The 11,134-nt window shown below is 39.5% G+C and overlaps 1 pseudogene across 1 annotated transcript; it reads left to right on the forward strand.

The window, feature by feature from the left end:
* Positions 1 to 2,477: 2,477 nt before the first annotated feature.
* Positions 2,478 to 2,859, forward strand: LOC309844566 (large ribosomal subunit protein eL33 pseudogene; annotated as a pseudogene). Its single transcript has one exon. The product of its transcript is annotated as a large ribosomal subunit protein eL33 pseudogene (transcript).
* Positions 2,860 to 11,134: the final 8,275 nt, after the last annotated feature.

The following is an 11,134-nucleotide window of genomic DNA, read 5'->3' on the forward strand; positions in this document are numbered from 1 at the left end:
GGTGCTCCTCCATGTTGTTTTAATCCCAGATTTTTAACTCTGCTTCAGATCTCTCCTCTGAAACCTAAACTTGCATTTCCAGTTGTGTACTTTACATAGTATATGGTTCAATGGCTTTTCAAATGTAAACAAACTAAAATGGAATTCTTGATTCACTTCTTTTGGTCTCTCCTCAGTCTTATTCACCCCGTTCATTAAATGATGCCACCATCTCCTCAGCTCCAGCCAGAAAGGAAGAGTTACTGTGTGTTCTGCCTTGTTGCATTCTCTCCAATCTACTATGCCAGGAAGCCTTGTTTCTATTTCTGAATATACACTTCCACCACATCTAGCTAGGGCAACGCCTATGTAAGCTCCTCTCTAGTCAGTCACTCCACTTCTGCTCTGATACCTACAGCACATCTGATCTTGTAAAATGCCAACAGAAGCTTGGCATGCCTTTGCTTAAATCATTTCATTGACTTCCATGGCTCCAGGAATAAAATCCATACATCTGCAAGGGCCTGGAGCTTGTGGACCCTGCTTCCCTCCCCTTTCACTTACTACCCTCCAGCCCCACTTCCTTGCTTTTATTTCTCACTCCCAGAGCTGAGACTAGTGTGAGGTGAATGACTCATAAAATATCAAAAAATTAAAGATAGGATCAATACCAGTGTTATGCCAAGTTCTTTTGGAGCTTCTGGCAAAGGGAAATCAGTAATACTCAACCTGTCTTTATTTCCCATACTGATAATTTTATTTTCAAAATATTGCATTAAAATCTCATTTATCTCAATTACTGAGGTTGTTGGCACTCCCTTTAATTCTATAACCTAGGTGAGTGTCTCATGCTAGTCCTTGCCCTGCTCAAACCACCAAGTTCATTCCTGCTTCACGATCTTTGTTTATTATTCTCCGTCTGCATGGAATCTCTTCCATCAGCTCACTGCATGGGTGGTTCCTTTCTGTTCTACAGGTCTCAGCCTAAATGACACCTTCTTAAGGAAAGTGATTATCGTGTTTTAACTCTAATCCCACCCTACCCCCATTTACTCTTCATCATAGATAGCACTCTAATTTTTTTCCTGAAAAGATTTTGCTTTGCTGACCTGTTAGCTTGTCTGTTCTCTGTCTCCCCTACTAGCATATGCTCCATAGAAGTAAGGAGTCCAGCATTATGCTCAGATCACAGGAGCCCCCAATGCATTCTTCTAAATACATATTTTTAAAATGAATTAATGAATAGACCAAGTTCACACTGAATAATACTCCACCCTTCTCTTTCTGGCCATTGCTTTTCTTCTCTCTTATGATCTCCCTTTCTAGCCCAGGAGAGAAAGAGATCTTCCTGAAACAAATACTCTTAGAGTTTTCTCTAAAAACAAAACAAAACACAAAGAGTTTACATGGAAGCCAAACCAAACTACAGAAGGGAAGGTGGATGATGGTCCTCTTAGGTCTGCCTCAGATTTTTATTTGTTCGGGATTTATGAATTAGTAATCATTTCCATGATTGCACAAAGGCTTATAGTCATAACAGTTGAATCCAATTAACTGCTGAGACGATTTGGTACATTCAGTGATTTTTTTTTTTAATTCAACCATAGAAAGAAACTCTTATTAAAATTTCAATATATGGAAACTGGCTTTTAGGTTTTCCCTTTATGTTTCGAAGATAATAAATCTAGCAATGGTTTATTCATTCAATAAATATTTATCAAATGCCTACTATATTCCAGGCATGCTCTCAGGTGCTGGGCGTACAGCAATGAACAAGTCATAGTCTTTGCTTTATGGAATTTATCTTCTAGTACTGGGACACAGTAAGCAACTGAACAATCTAGGAAGAGAGATTGTTAGGAAGAAAACTAAAGCAAACTAAGGGGGACGAAGATGGGCGGAGTAGGGGTGAGTGATGGAGGGTACCTATTCTGGGGAAGGGGGGTCAGCAAAGGTCTCTCTGAAGACCTGACATTTCTGCAGAAACCATAAAAGTGTTTGGCCTTGAAGTCTGCTTTGTCTTAGATTTTAGTTCCAGGCAGTTGTGGGTTGAATTCTCTGGAAGAGGGTGTTAAAACAGGCTTTGTGTACATGATGTTGATTTGGGGTCAACACCTGTGAAAGGAAGGGAGCAGAGCAGGACTGGGGCAGAGGGAGACATTGAAGTGTCAGGCCATGAGTAACCTGTGTCTATCAAACAGTGCTTTTTAAAAAAAGGCTTTTCTTGTTATAGCTTTGTTCATTCCAAAATGCAAATAATCAATACCACTGTGAAGTGAGTGATTGAACACATATTTAAGAATATCAGCTGTGCACTAAGCACTCTGATAAGGACTGGATGGGAAGGAGAAGCAAGGGCTCAGCCCTCATGAAGCCCTCATGTCCCAAGGGATAGATATCTGTGAATAATTTCAATTCAGTGTGGAAACTGTATTTAAAAGAGGCTCTTGGGGAGTGGAATTCTTGTTGCTGAACTTTGGGTGCAAGTAAGTGAGGTCTGCTGGGAACAGGACTCCTCTAAAACGCCGAATAATGTCTGGAAGGCTGTGGTCCAAGGCCATTTTTGCTGGCTATAAGCGGGGTCTCTGCAACCAGAGGGAGCACATAGCTCTTCTTAAAATCGAAGGTGTATATGCTCGAGATGAAACGGAATTCTATCTAGGCAAGAGATGTGCTTACGTGTACAAAGCAAAGAACAACACAGTGACTCCTGGTGGCAAACCAAACAAAACCAGAGTAATCTGGGGAAAAGTAACTCGTGCTCATGGAAACAGCGGCATGGTTCGTGCCAAATACCGAAGCAACCTTCCTGCTAAAGCCATTGGCCACAGAATCCATGTGATGCTGTACCCCTCAAGGATTTAAATTTAATGAAAAGTAAATAAAGGTGTAGATTTGTTCTCTTGTAAAAAAAAAAAAATTAAAATTAAAAAAAAAAAAATAAAAGAGGCTCTTGGAATGCATTGAAAGGCAAATCATTGGTTAAGTGATTTACCTGGAAGTACCTTTTGTAGCTAACTGATGTGGCAGCCTCGTTGGTATGCAGCCTCTCTCAGAAATCAGGTGTTGTATGGGAACACTATTAAAGTTATATTTTGGAAGAGGCAGAAAGTTGATAATCCCTGCCCATAGAATCTCACAGATCTAGAAGATCTCTTCCATACTTTATCATTCAGGACTCTGGGGCTTCAGCTGATTAGTTTTTGGAACATTTGGACAGATAATGAATAAATAACATTTCCAGGTAAGAGAATAGGATCTATATTATTTTTTCACCTAAGCCCTCATAGTTACGGCTGCATACAGTGCATAGAGCAATTCCCCTGCTTCCCCTGCTTGCAAGACATAGATGCTTGGAAGATATTTATATATTACAACACAGTATATATAATCTATTTGTATGCAGCTAATGTCTAAGAGTTCTGTTAAAGGGGCCCAAGGAGACAGCTCTTCCCAACTCAAAATAAAATTAATCTGGAAAATCTAAAGAAAAAAAGTGAAATAAGGAGCTGAGTAGAAAATTAACCTCCTGAAGGGAACTCCATAAGATTTGCATTAAGAAACACCTAGACGCTTTATTTTAGAAAGAGACTCTATCAACAATACAATTATTGTGACTATTAGTTTTCTGTGCATTTAAAAAAAGATTTATTTGTTTATTTATTTGAGAAAGAGCACATGTGCCCAAGCGGGGGGAAGGAGCAGAGGGAGAGAGAGAGAGAATCCCAACCTGACTCCCCAGTGAGAACAGAGCCCATGGGTGGGCTTGATCTCAGGGCCCTGTGATCATGACCTGAGCCGAAATCAAGAGTTGGACGTTCAACCGACTGAGCCACCTAGATGCCCTAGTTTTCTGTGCCTGTTTTATGCAAATAATACACTTATTGAAGAACTCTAAGAATATTTGAAAAATAAGAGGAAATATAAATACCACCTATAGTTCTACAGCCAAGAATAACTACTCTTGTCTTATAGTGTTATTTCTATGTATCATATTTTTCATTTAATTAAAAAACAAACTGACTTTTTTCACTATGTAATGTAGACGTGAAAGAGGAACTCAAGTTCTGGGATGGAAGAGTCCCACAGCAGCAGAGGACACTGTGTTGGAAGGATAACTTAGCTATGAAGCTCTTAAATTAAGTTTTGGCATTTCTAGCTTAAGACATCCCAATCTATGTTTAGTCTTCAATCCTGTAGGAGAGACTTGATTAAGAAGAGGACCAAGTGAACTAGCATACTGAGCACAACTTATTTAGGGATTTAGTTTTTAATATATGGGTGTGGAGGAAGCTCAGGAAGGAAAGTCTCCTGGTTACTGGCATTGTTTTGTCTTCTAACCCCTGCCTCCTCAGGTGCGTTCCTGAGCCAGGCGTGCCTTTACGGAGAACCCCATGGAGCTGACTGCTGCCTGGGAAGCTTGAGGCAAATCCTCCATTGTCTGATGGAATTTGTCCTTGGGCTAAAATAATAGACCTGTTTGCCAAGCAGTGCACAGTTTTAGGCTAGATCAATGTGGCATGTTAAAAGCACACTCACAGTGCATGTTCCTGTGACTTTCTGAGACCATTATTGAAGAAGAAGAAAGATTTTACCTGCAAATCTGTTTGACTGTCAACCTTCTAGTATGCTTGGACAGGATCCTAAGACTGCTTTTTAACTTCTGTGCCCTTCCTGGGATGACATATTTGATGTGTGATCTTTGCATGAGGAACTACAAAGTGCAGAAATCAACAAGGTTTTCCAAGCTACACGGTGGACTTTAGCTGGTAAGATTAGGGTTCTCTCTGGGACCTTAGCAAGAGACTATAATGAGTTCACTTTGTAATGTGCAAAATGAAACTCCTTTTGTCTGATATGTGCAGAGTTGCCTTTCTTTTCTTTTCTTTTTTTCCCCACATCGGCAAAGATTTAAGCCCAGAAAATCACTTTTCCTGGAAAGCACTTTCTAAATTACTATCTTTCTCTATGTCATTTCTTTGTTGTCCCATGGAAAAAATCAGCCACAAAGGGGATCACTATAACGGTACAGCTGTCTTTTTCTTCCTTTCATGAAGGATAGAAAGGCTTCTGATGTGTGAGCTGATTTTTTGTTGTTTCTGAGCAATGCAATACGGACAAAAATAATAATGAAGTAGTATAGCTTTGGTTAAAAATAGACTAGATTAATTAGAATATATACACTATCATTTGGAAAGCACATTTATGAGAGTACCAATTCCCCTTGGTAAATGGTCACAGGAGTCAAAGTAAAAAATATAGTTAGGTCTGTCTTTTCCTGGACATTTTATACATTTGTGGAAAAGGAGTTTGTTTGTTTATTTATTTATTATTAGAATGATGGGATTATAATTCTGCCTAAAATCCAAGACTCTTGTCTGATTTCCATTGCCTTTTACTTAATTAGAGGTTTTCCATATTTCACAAGGGGAGAGCCTCAGCAGTTGACATATAGATTAATTTCCTCTCCTGGGAGATTTTGGAAAGGATGCTCGCAGAGGTGTGGAGATTAGGTCTAATTCTCCCTGATTGACCATCATCATCCCCCCACCAACACATGCATATATGCAAGCAACACAGCCCAAACTATTCTTCATCTCCATTTGCCCCAGCAACTGGTCTACGGGGTCTCAACTTCCTGAACAAAGTCAAGCATGAGACTTAGGCAATTCCAGGAACGCCTTAGTCCATAAGCGCCTGCCTTGGGCTCAGGTCATGATCCCAGAGTCCTGGGATTGAGACTCCACACTGGGCTCCCTGCTCAATGGTGATCCTGCTTCTCCCCCTCCCACTTCCCTTGCTTGTGTTCCCTCTCTCGCTGTGTCTCTCTCTGTCAAATGGATAAATACAATCTTGGGGAAAAAAAAGACTTAGGCAACTCTAAAAAAATTTCTCTTCATCCATACTTTTCATTGTCAATTAATCCAGATAGAAATGAAGATTACATAAGAAATATAATGAGAGTTTAAAGGATGTTTTTTCATTCTGAATGTCAAAGCCTTGGGTATTGGACCTTAGCCATCATTGTCAAAATCTGACAGTGAGTATTTCTTTTTTGGTTGTGAACATATTGAACTTGAACTAGGTCAGTGCCTCCAGCACTTAGTTTTTAGGGCAGGTTTCATATGTGTTCCCACCATAAAAACAAACGTCTTGGAACAGAATGTTGACTTTGTTTTTAGATGTTTCAGATGCCGTCAAAAAAGGATGACAAAGATTTTAATTGCACATCTACTTGACTGCTTGCCAATCTTCTGAATAACCTTTTGGGACTCTGAGACATTTTGGTAAAAAGTGCATCAACTGATTTAAAAAATGGAATGGCTAGAGATTATATAAGAGGCAATACTTCATTGTTATGACTTGGAGAATGAAACTAAAGTCTCAAGGTACTTATTCTGGAAATCTTGACTTTGAGAATATAAATGCCATTCAACCCGACACTCCATTTGAAATATGTCTCTTGGTGTGAGGATCCTCACCTATATGTGGATGTCTGTGCTTTGGACTAAGGAAGGCCCACTTATCGAAAACCAATTCAATACTGGTGCCAAGTACGGGGCACTGTTCTGTGCGATTTGGCAATACTAACTCAAGTGGGACAGTAGAGAGTTTTGTGTCTAAATGATAGGATATGTGAGGATGTAAGTCTGGAGGAAGAATGGTAACCACCACCAACAGTTCCACTTTTCTACTGTAGCTGTGTTCTCAGAAAAGCGAGCCTCCTTTTCCATTTCTAAGATCTGAAGAAGAAATTCAGTTTTAGTATCCTATACCTGGATTGAGGACAGATATGCTTTGTTGCCAACTCAACAGCTAACCCACCTTCCTCCTTGCTCACGTAACAGAAGTCTATGTGGGTGGCAACATGCTCGGGAAAGGGGAGCTGCTTCCAGACTGCTGGGACTTCTGGGAAATGCTTTGGTCTCTAATTAAGTAGAACCAGCATACATCCCAATTTTTCTGATGGTTCTGGGATATGTGTATTATCCTAGCGAAATTATTAATAATGTTCTCTTTCACTTGGAAAATTCTAGTATGAGTGATAAATTATATGGTCTACCTATGAATATGAGAGAAATCTCTGCTCTCCTTTCCTCCAGTCTCTGGTCACATAAACTGAAGTGTGATGCTTGGAGGTGAGGCAGCCATTTTATGACTATGAGGATGAGAGCCAAGATGGAATCAGAGAATCAGATCCAAAACTACAACTGATGCTAGAGCTCCAGTGCCTCTGGATTTGGCAGTAAAAGTGAAATCTTGTTTTTCTCACTTAAAACACTGCAAAAAACGTTCTGTTACTTGTAGAGGAGAATATGGAAGAAGGGTGAAACAGGGATGAATTCTTTCCATGAAAAGGATTTTTAATCATTTTGGATAAGATTCCTGAATTATATTTAATATTATTTTCTCCATTTCTCCTTAAGAATTTTGGAAATTATGTTCAGTCAGAAGAATGGTAGAGAGTAGTCCCATGGTCTGTTGAGTGAAGAGGAGTGGAAATTGAAAAGGAGTAACTGTTTTTATCACCCCTGGTGGGCCCCTCTCGGGACCACTGGAAATTGGTAGCAGTATGTCTAGGACAAAGGTTCTCACAGGATTGAACCACCATCAGCCCTGCCCCAAATGTCACCAACTAGATCTGGGGACTAAAAAATTTGACTTGTGCATCATCAAAATGGCTATGTGAAGAATTTATATTTACTCTACAGATATGATATGCCTTGTACACTATTTCAGAGGAAGATATTTGTTGAGAAACTCAGAAAACTATTCTTGATTCTCTTTAACTATATGGAAAAGAGAACAGATTTCCATTTGCTTACTTGAGATTACTTTAGGCAAATGATGACTGAATCCCAAGAAGTCCATATGGCTTGGATTGAGCACTGATTCATTGCATAACTAACCTGTGCTCACCCAAAGCAAACCAAAAGCCCATTTAAATGTTGTTTTAGTGTTGATACTAAACACCAAATACTTCAGCTCTTCTCCAATATATATGTAGGTAAATGTCTATTATAACTTATAAAGCAAAGCTACTGAGTTTCAAGGGAGAAACTTGCAGGGAGAAGACTGCTCACTCCATACACAATCTCTGGGACTATGGCTGGCCTGTAGTTTAATGGGGACATTCCAATCTTACTCTCTACCATACCGTAGTGTGTGATTCCATGGGGTTTGGCTGGAAAGACCTGGATGTTCACAGGCTGGTTTTCTTTGCATCCTTCTTAAACAGGACAATGTTCTTTTTGTTTCTCCTTCTCCAGATATCCACTGAGAATGCTGCACTTACAGTAAGTGGAAGAGTGCTATAGTGGGTCATTCCTAGGCTATCGATCTGTCTGAATGAGTTTAGCATTTTAAATATCTGTAGTGATCTGCAGCAACCAAAGGATTAACCTTCCCAGGACCATTTCCTACCTTTTCCTGGGTGCTATGGTTATCTTGGGCTAACCTCTGTGGCAGGACAGACGTCACAACTGAGAGTCTCCTCCAGAGATGAGATGGACTGAAAAGAATGTCTAAGACGTGACAGTCCCACTAGCAGCACGTAAAAGTGTTCATTTCACTGCACGTGCCCCAAAATGGATATTGGCTCTTCATATCCAAGTAGCAGAGATTTTAAAAAACTGGTATCTCATGACTATTTTAGATTTATTTCTTTAATCACCACAGAGGATATATGTTTGCTCTTTGTTATCTTTCCTTTTAATTGCCTATTCCTGTCTTCTCACTTGTTATCAGAATATATATTTTCTTTTTTTAGCTTGAATTTCTTTGCATAAGCAAAATTGTGTGTGTGTGTGTGTGTGCACGTGCGCGCACACGGACAAATGCACACACAAGACAGTGCTTCTAAATTGGGCTCAGGCATGGGGAGTAATGTCAGCGTCACCCCACCTCCACAACAGTATGTCTGATGGGTGAAAGAAAGCCCAGATAGCAAAATTTTGAAAAAGCAAGATCTTTTGATACCCCACCTATTAGTTATTGAACCAATCAGCTTACCCATTGTCCTTCCTCAAATCTACACTGAGGGCCTACTGTTCTAGGAGCCATTTTAGAGGAGCCGGGGGCAGAGCTGCGGTAAGATGGCACCCCTGCCGGCGTGGAGGTTACATTGCAGAGAGAAGATACATGGTAAACAAATAATACTTGCTAATTTCTAGAAATGGATGAGCACAGTGACGAAAAATACAGCAAGCGTAAAAAGATGAAATATGGCAGTGGTGGGCATTAGACACCACACTCTGTGCCTCACCACAAAATCATAGTGTCTTTTGGACAAAGAAGGAAGAATTGTCATTCCTTCCCTCTCTCCTCCCTCCTCCCTTCTCTCCTCTTTTCCCTTCCTTCCTTCTTTCCTCCCTTCCTCTCATCCCCTGTTCCTCCCTCCCAACCCTCTTGCTCTCCCCCTGCCTTCCCTCTTCCTTTTGGACAGACAAGGCCGACTGAGTAAGGACTTCTAGGATTATGTTCTTCTTTTTCCTTCACAGAAAAGCTTATTTCTAATGAGTATTTTGTTATCACTTCCAAGGAGATAGTTCAACCTTGGTGAAACTGGCGTATACTTGAATAAATATCCTTCAGGCCCCATCAGCCCTCTTCCTTCATTGCCCAATTCCCAAAGGTGAGTGAAGTCTTCATTGAGTATTACGTGACCTCAGTGCTTTTGCATCAACACACTCAGCTAACAAGACTTTCCAGGTCTGTGCATATTGGCTCATCTCCATTTTTGAATATATGTGTAATTAATTTTCAAGTGGTCTTTTTTTTTTTTTTTCTTAAGTGGTCTTGATTTGGTCACAGAGCTAATGATGTTGAGGATAAAAATATTTCTTCTAAAATGAAATTCCTGCCCATTCACTTCTGTACAGTAGTTCTTCACAATCAGACTTCTTGCAGCTCATTTCAGATGAAGCCGTTTAAAATCTTCTTATGGTCATTTGAGACTGTTTTAAAGGAGCAAATTGTAGTCACTCTCACGGTGACCCTAACTTACCCTTCCTGTTAAGTTTAAAGCTCCCGTTTAGTAGACTCTGTTTATATGTACGTGTATACATTAGAATAATGTTCTTAGTGACTCCTTGGCCCTTAATTTTTTCTCCTTTCTTGAGATTGCTGCTGAGTCCTATCTATCTGGGCATTTATCATAGTCTTTTCAAATTAAAGCACAATCGATACTATTAACATTAAAAAATGTGGCTGGCACACTAATCTTGTTATCTTCTTACTTGGGAGACTACAGAATAATAGGAAAAAATAAAGCAAAAACACAATTGAAGGTACCTGAATATGTCTACCTGCGTATTTTTTGTCAAGCAGTAACGTCAGAGCAGGATCACATGAGCTTGCAACAGTGAAGTCAGACCAGAGGGGAGTCTTTTCTGTTCTTTTTTTTTGCACCAAAACTTTGGGCCAAGTGTATTTTCCAGCTACTCTTTAAATTGCTACTGTTTACATTCAAACCTTGATTACTGAAACCAATGGTGGAAGAGTAATCTAAGAGTGGCCCCCAATCCAAAAATAAGTTAAATTTAGCTTCAACGTGCATTTTGGTGCTTTCATTTTAAGATAAGATAATTATGATTCATAATATTTCACACAATATGGTGAATCTAGTTTAATTATTTAAGGAAATTAAATAGGCTTGGGGGGGTAGTAATATGTTAAGAGTGTGGACAGTAGCAAGCACTCCTGAATTCATATCAAGTTTCTGCCATGGGAGGGGTAGATGAACCCAGCCAGGTTGTGAAACTTGGAATGGTGTTAGTACGTACCTCCTGGGATATTTGAAAGGATTAAATGAGACCTAAGCAGGTGATCACTTAACATGGTCCTTGATACGTGGTAAGCTCCTGATGGTATCGTTGTCCTTATGTGGATAAGTCCTTATGTGGGCATATGTATTGGATTTTCAAAGGTCATAAACCAGGTTTCATGTACACTGGGTGTTATATGCAACTAATGAATCATTGAACACTACATCAAAAACTAATGATGTACTATATAGTGGTTAACTGAATATTAAAAAAAAAACCCAAAATAGACAAACAAACAAAATCTTGCTGCACATTTTCCCAGCACACTTTCTATGCATAAAAGCATATATTCTAAATTTAAAAAAATCTTTGAGAAAAATATAATTATG

Source organism: Mustela nivalis (genome assembly GCF_964662115.1).
Source record: "Mustela nivalis genome assembly, chromosome: 11".
NCBI lineage: Eukaryota > Metazoa > Chordata > Mammalia > Carnivora > Mustelidae > Mustela > Mustela nivalis.